This window comes from Denticeps clupeoides, chromosome 12, assembly GCF_900700375.1.
Source record: "Denticeps clupeoides chromosome 12, fDenClu1.1, whole genome shotgun sequence".
Classification (NCBI taxonomy): Eukaryota; Metazoa; Chordata; class Actinopteri; order Clupeiformes; family Denticipitidae; genus Denticeps; species Denticeps clupeoides.
This window is the reverse complement of record NC_041718.1, coordinates 2,219,180-2,225,215: the sequence shown is the minus strand read 5'-3', so window position 1 is coordinate 2,225,215 and position 6,036 is coordinate 2,219,180. Positions and strand designations below refer to the sequence as shown.

At 41.6% G+C, this 6,036-nt stretch overlaps 1 long non-coding RNA gene across 1 annotated transcript; it reads right to left on the bottom strand.

The window, feature by feature from the left end:
• Nucleotides 1–352: 352 nt before the first annotated feature.
• LOC114801354 (uncharacterized) lies at nucleotides 353–1,565 on the bottom strand. The gene is made up of 3 exons (XR_003751489.1): nucleotides 1,500–1,565; nucleotides 741–787; nucleotides 353–634 (listed from the first exon to the last, which is right to left on the bottom strand). It is a non-coding gene; the product is annotated as an uncharacterized LOC114801354 (long non-coding RNA).
• Nucleotides 1,566–6,036: the final 4,471 nt, after the last annotated feature.

The window sequence follows — 6,036 nt, the reverse complement described above, 5'->3', positions numbered from 1 at the left end:
GTCTTTTTGTGACATTGAGATTCAGGTTGTTGTATAATGTATATCTTTACTGCTTTACTGCTAAACCAAACCTAAACCCACAGATTGACCTTGCCCCACGCCGACTGCCTGTTTTCTCTGTATTGCCCTGTCTGTTTGCCTTGTTTGCCATGGATATTGCAGGCCGACAGCTCTGTTGCTGTCTCCCGTTCACTCCTCCATCGACTCCTCTCCAGCCAGCCATGCTTCATCAACACCCTCTCCCGCTGCACCGTCTGCCACAGGCATGCTGCAAGCGCTCTGCTATCAGCACGCATGTCTATACGCCATGCCAACCCGGCCTCATCTACTACGTCCGCTACTGACAGCCTGTTTTATCAATTTCATAATTGTCCTGTTTGAGGTGATGTTGAACTTGGAAGTTGTTGTTCTACTTTAGTTTGCCATCTTGTTTGAGCAATCTACCAGTACTACTAGCTGCAAAACAGTCCTAGGGAGTGACTCTACCAACGCCATGTTTGACAGTTGGTACTGTGTTACTGGGTTTGACAGTCTCACCTTCATCCTCTAACAAACCTCTTGTCACTGTTGCCAAATAACTCATCCTCTTAGCTGAGGAGGACCATTTGGGAGAAGGTAATGATCTGATTCCATCCTAGAAAATGTTGAAAAAAAAGCAGTTAAATTGACCATGACATTAATGTCCAAAATGAGTTTACAATAACTGTACACAGTGGTACTATTGGATCAGACCTCTATACCTCTCTCATGCACGGTCAACATCCCGCTTTGACTTTTCCCATCAGCCCTATTGCAAACACATTCTAGAGTAAATGTTTCTCCATTGAGCTAAATCAAACAGTAATACATTTGGTGTCAAATAAGTAACAATTATAGAACGGAATTAAATTCATTCCAGGGGGAAAACTGTGTTTTTTTTTTTTATTCAGGCATAAGACAACTGACATGGTGTCTAGCCGACAAACAATAAAAACCTGCTCTCAGACCCCTGTAGACTTTGACCTTTATGTATCAATACAGAAGCTTCACCAAAGGGTCTAGACACATTTTCTATATCTTCTTTGTCCGACATAGTCCATTTTCCAAAATTTGTTAAGTGAACAGGCCTGTGATTTGATGCATCTCCAGGGTAAATAGCTGTAATTCTAAATTATATCTATGTAGGTCAAGATTTCTCCAAGTTCATTTTTTTTTCTTTGAGTCACTGCCTTCTCTAAGGCTTTTTAAAGGTTTAAACAGGATTAGGACCTCCTCAGCTCGACAGCCATAATAGCAAAATTGGCTGAAGGGAAAGGACAAGATTGAAATCCTCTTTAGCAGCCTTTTCTCTCAACGTCTAGTTTTAAACCTTTTTTTTATTATTGCAAGAATTGTGATGTTACATTCATCCATGTTTCTACATTTAATTTCATATGCATTGATTACATATTGTATTCTAATGCAGAACAGGTCATGAAAGTATTATAACTTCTCACACTGATGCCTAAAATAGTATTTACTTGCTTTGTTCCTGCAGCGATACATCTGATCAGTCAGCAGAGAGAAAGTTCTTGCATGATTTGAAGCGATGCCTTTTGGTTCACTCGGATTTGTCCCTGTGTGAAAGGAAGAAAATAACACATTCAAAACTCACCAACTGTTTCAGACCAAAGCAAATGTACTAAGATGCAAAAGCGCCTACATTTAACAACTTCTGCTGATAGTATTTACAACATTCCATATACAGTATCTAGTGAATTTCCTACTTGTGGCACTTAATATAATCTTAAATGTATATACACAATAGTTTTAATTACAGAACCATGAACCAAACATACCGCATACATGCATGTAACTGAGATTTCTCAAATGTACTAAAATGGTTTAATGGCTCCATCTGGCAGTGATCAGGAGAGAAATTTTATTATTTTATTGTTATCATGTCTATTTATAGATATGATCCATTGTGAATTGGGTTGTGGTTGCTTGTCTTTTTTAAGTATGTCATCAGAAGAAAAAATCTTTTGGAAAACATTGCTTTGGAATCAGGCCAAATACCAGAGCAGTCTATACTGAATAATTCAGTACTGCCTCCTAGAGGGATAAATTTTTTTTCTTCAAATTTATGAATCAGGCGTTCTGTGTCCAGTCCATTTGTTTCAAAGCTATCATGCAACATTTGGGGGTAACACAAAAACAGTCACATGTGTGTGGTCCAGTTCTATATTTTCCAGACTGGCGCTATGTGCTGTACCTGGACTTGTAACTGTTCTTACCTGTGGTAGAATGTATAAATCTATCAATGCCCTGGCCTAGATGTTGGCCCTTGCGCTTTATTATGTTAAAAAATCACTAACGTATTAGTCAAGTGTGTGTCCTCCTTTCTTCCCACCACAAGTTCATGACATGTTCACGTTCGTCTTTCCAGAATGTATTCCCATCCTGATTTATACATTTAACCTGCAGCATAGATTTTGATGGCACTTAAATTTAATTTATTATTGTTTTTTGGGAAAGACCAGCACTGGACTAACAGGAAATTGTTTTCCAGGGATTAACCCCCAACCACTGATAAATATAAAAGGTTATTTACTACCACAAGCCTTTCTTTGTTGGGTTCCATTACTGTCTGTTATGTATCTGTTGTGAGGGAAATTTTTCCTTAGAAAAATGACTTATAGATCAGACATTAGAACTATACCCAATTTTGAAAATTACCCATTCAGCGAGTAGTGTAGCTCTTTGGTTGTTGTTGCCATCTCATGATCAGACAGGTTCTAGATTAAAGCCCAAATGACATGACAAATAATTGTGTAAGCAAATAATGACACCTCAGTACCATGTATTTTAGCCTGAGGCCATTTTATGTCTCAAAAAAGTGAAAATAAATAAAAAGAATACAGAAAACCATGGTCTTTTGTAGGAACTAGGAGGGAAAAAACATCTAAATAAAAAAAAAAAACAGCTTCCTTAATCAACTTGTTAACTATATCATGATCAATTCTGTACTATACAGTGAAAACTGGTGAGAGTTAAGTATGTTTAGGCTGGCATTAATAGTTAATTGTAAGGGAGAAATTGGTCTAAAAGACAGCATTTCGCATTTTATTTAATACTTCCCTTTTAACTCCAAAAAAAAAAAATGTTATACCTCAAACAAATGGCTTTCATTAAGCTTCAGTGGTAGCTTTTCAAATGTGCGTAATTAAAAAGCTTGGGGCAAATCAATGCAATTGTAACTTGTAATAGCCAGACAGACAGAAACCCTTCGAGAATGCAGAGATCATGCTGTTAATCGTGTGGTTGCAGGATCGGTTCATCGTGTCCCCTCCAGAGAACGTTCAATGGTCATCAGTTACCATGCATTTACTTCTAGCCAGTGCTGGATTCAAGCTGCATCGACATAAAAACTTGAACTGCGCTTTTTTTTTTCCTGATTACGGGCAACTGTAGAAAGAAAATGGCGGCACAACATTGGTGTTCTCTGGTCTCTTTAGAATCAAATCACACCATATGTTGATATAAATATAACTTATTTATATTATAATATCATGCATCATGCAGTGCTCATTTAAAATGAATACTATCTCAAGCTGTGCTTTGCTGCTAGTACCATAATGAACTCCAATACTGATGATGATTAGTGTTTTCTGTCCTTCATACTTGTACCTTGGAAGGAAACGTTTTTTTGTACATGGATGAAAGAAATCGAACCTTTAATAAAGCAAGTGGTTCATGTGGCCTGCAGCACTTCAGGTTGATGCTTCTGTGTTACATCAACAGTGTTTAAAGCTGGACAGAGGATGACCAAGTATATAAGACAAATAAAATCTTTGTCCATAGATGGGATGAGCCAAATTATATTTTTGTGTCCATTCATGTGTGTTGTATTTATCACATTTCAGTAAATTTCTCCTTGGTAGGAAAAATGCTTGTTTACAAAAGACAATTATAAAATAAAAATACAGGAGCTGTGTGTGTGTGTGTGTGTGTGTGTGTGTGTGTGTGTATGCAATCTTATATATTGGACTTCGTGGCCTCATGTCCCTCAGGACCCTAAAACACTAGAGGCCAGAATGAAAATAACATGCTTTCATGACAGAAATTGTCCTGTCTTCAGTCGTGGGGCTGGAAAAACATTCTACATTATGATGAGATGGTTACCGGCCATTTGTACATGTTTACATAAAACATAAACCAGATAGGCAGCAAAATTGATAAAAAAAATCAACTCTGAGCAAATCAACTCGCCTGGTGAGATCTGGTCCCTGGTCAGACCTGGTGCGTTTGTACCTCTGTGTGTGATACGGAGGCATCCTGATGTACAGTTACACAGTTTCCTAGAGATCATTACCTAATGCAGACTCTCTTGCTGTATTCAGTGCAGCCCTCCCTTGCAGCATGGTGTCCACCCAAGGGACCCCTCCTCCCTCCACTAATGGCTCTCTGAGTGATGGGAAGAGGGAGGCAATGGGATAAGCAAGCTAATTACTCAGAAATAACTGCTGAAATAAGCTTTCCCGGTGTTAAGGTCTAAAGCTGGAATGACTCTAGAGGGAACAGAGGTATATTGTTCTCTAACAATGTTTCTACAAATGTTTTAGGTGTACAAAAATTGCAGTATGGGACATTTTATACATATTGCCATTTTTGGCTAGAGGTAGCAGCTAACAAGTCTGATTCAGAAAATAAACATCTATAGGAAGCTAAATTTTGAATAATTAATACAGCAGACTAAACACGAAGACCCAGGAAATTAAGCTACTAAAAGATATAATAAAAATGAAACATTATTAATTTTTTGTTTTACTTTCCAGAAGAAAAAAAGAGCAGCAAAATTGTGCATATGCTGCTACAGGCAAACAGGCTGCGCTGTCATGGCTGGGCACTGCTGGGTGCACAGACAGCACCAGTCAGCCTGACAACAGGGCTATGATCACGGCCGGCTGCCACCGATCAGGCGTCCAGGATTAGAGTCCTCTTAAAAGGAAAGAAACGGTGGCAGGACAATGCTGCTACATTACTGTGGACTCGACACGTACCTTATGTTTGTTGTTGCAGTTTCTAGTCTTCATACCACACACCTTTGGTTTAGTTTATGTTTGTTTCTGTTCCTTTTGTCGGTCCTTGTGCCAGGTTTGGGTTTGTTTATTATAACCCTTAATCCTGAGACATGATAGAATATCAGAAGCCAAAAGAATAAGCATAGGAGAAGACAGAAAAAGAAGAGCACCCCATGAGAGCAGGCGCAGAGAGGAGCACTGGAGGACCGGCTCTAGGAGAGGGTTGTGCCCCGGTGGAATGAGCCGTGGCGAGGGTACGACCGAGGTGGCGCAACGGCCGTAGCGGGGCAGTCTGTGGGTGAGTGGTTGGAGGGAAGAGGACGATGTGGTTTCATGGGCGTTAGGCGCAGGGGTTGTGTCCCCCACTGTGCATGGGACTGGACTTACATCAGCAAAGACGAGGATTGGTGGGGATACGGTGAAGGGTATGCGCTCTCCACCCCGCACTCGCTGCCACATCCAGGGCTTCGGTGTGTGACGACTGACTGAGAAAAAGAGAGTGACTGCTTGGAGAAGGAAGATTGCATTGTGGTGGTTAACTGGTGGTAGAGGGTGATGGAGAGTCACCATCCAGCAACTGCGCTGCCGGTCCTGTCTAGCGAAGCACCCGGATCTCCAGTTCTGGTCATGGACTCGCCAAACCTCTGCACCGGCGTTCCCCAGCAGGATGGCAGCGCAGGAACAGAGAGCGTCCATCCTTCTCGGCAGCCACCTGTACCAGCTCCCAACATTCCCAACACCTTCATGCGTACCAGAGAAGCCGTTGGTTGGCAGCCCACAATCTACGCACGCCCACCTCTGCCCACTGCAGGACCAGGCGAGCGTGCCACACCGCCAGCAGCGCCCAATGCCACCACCTAGCAACACACGCCCACCTCCAGGTACCAAGGTGCTCCGCCCCCTGCAGGTCAAGACAGGCATGCCAGCCAGTCACCAGGCAGTGGTGAGAGGGACCAGTCACCTCAGCTCCTGACCCCGCCTCCGGAGGAAATAC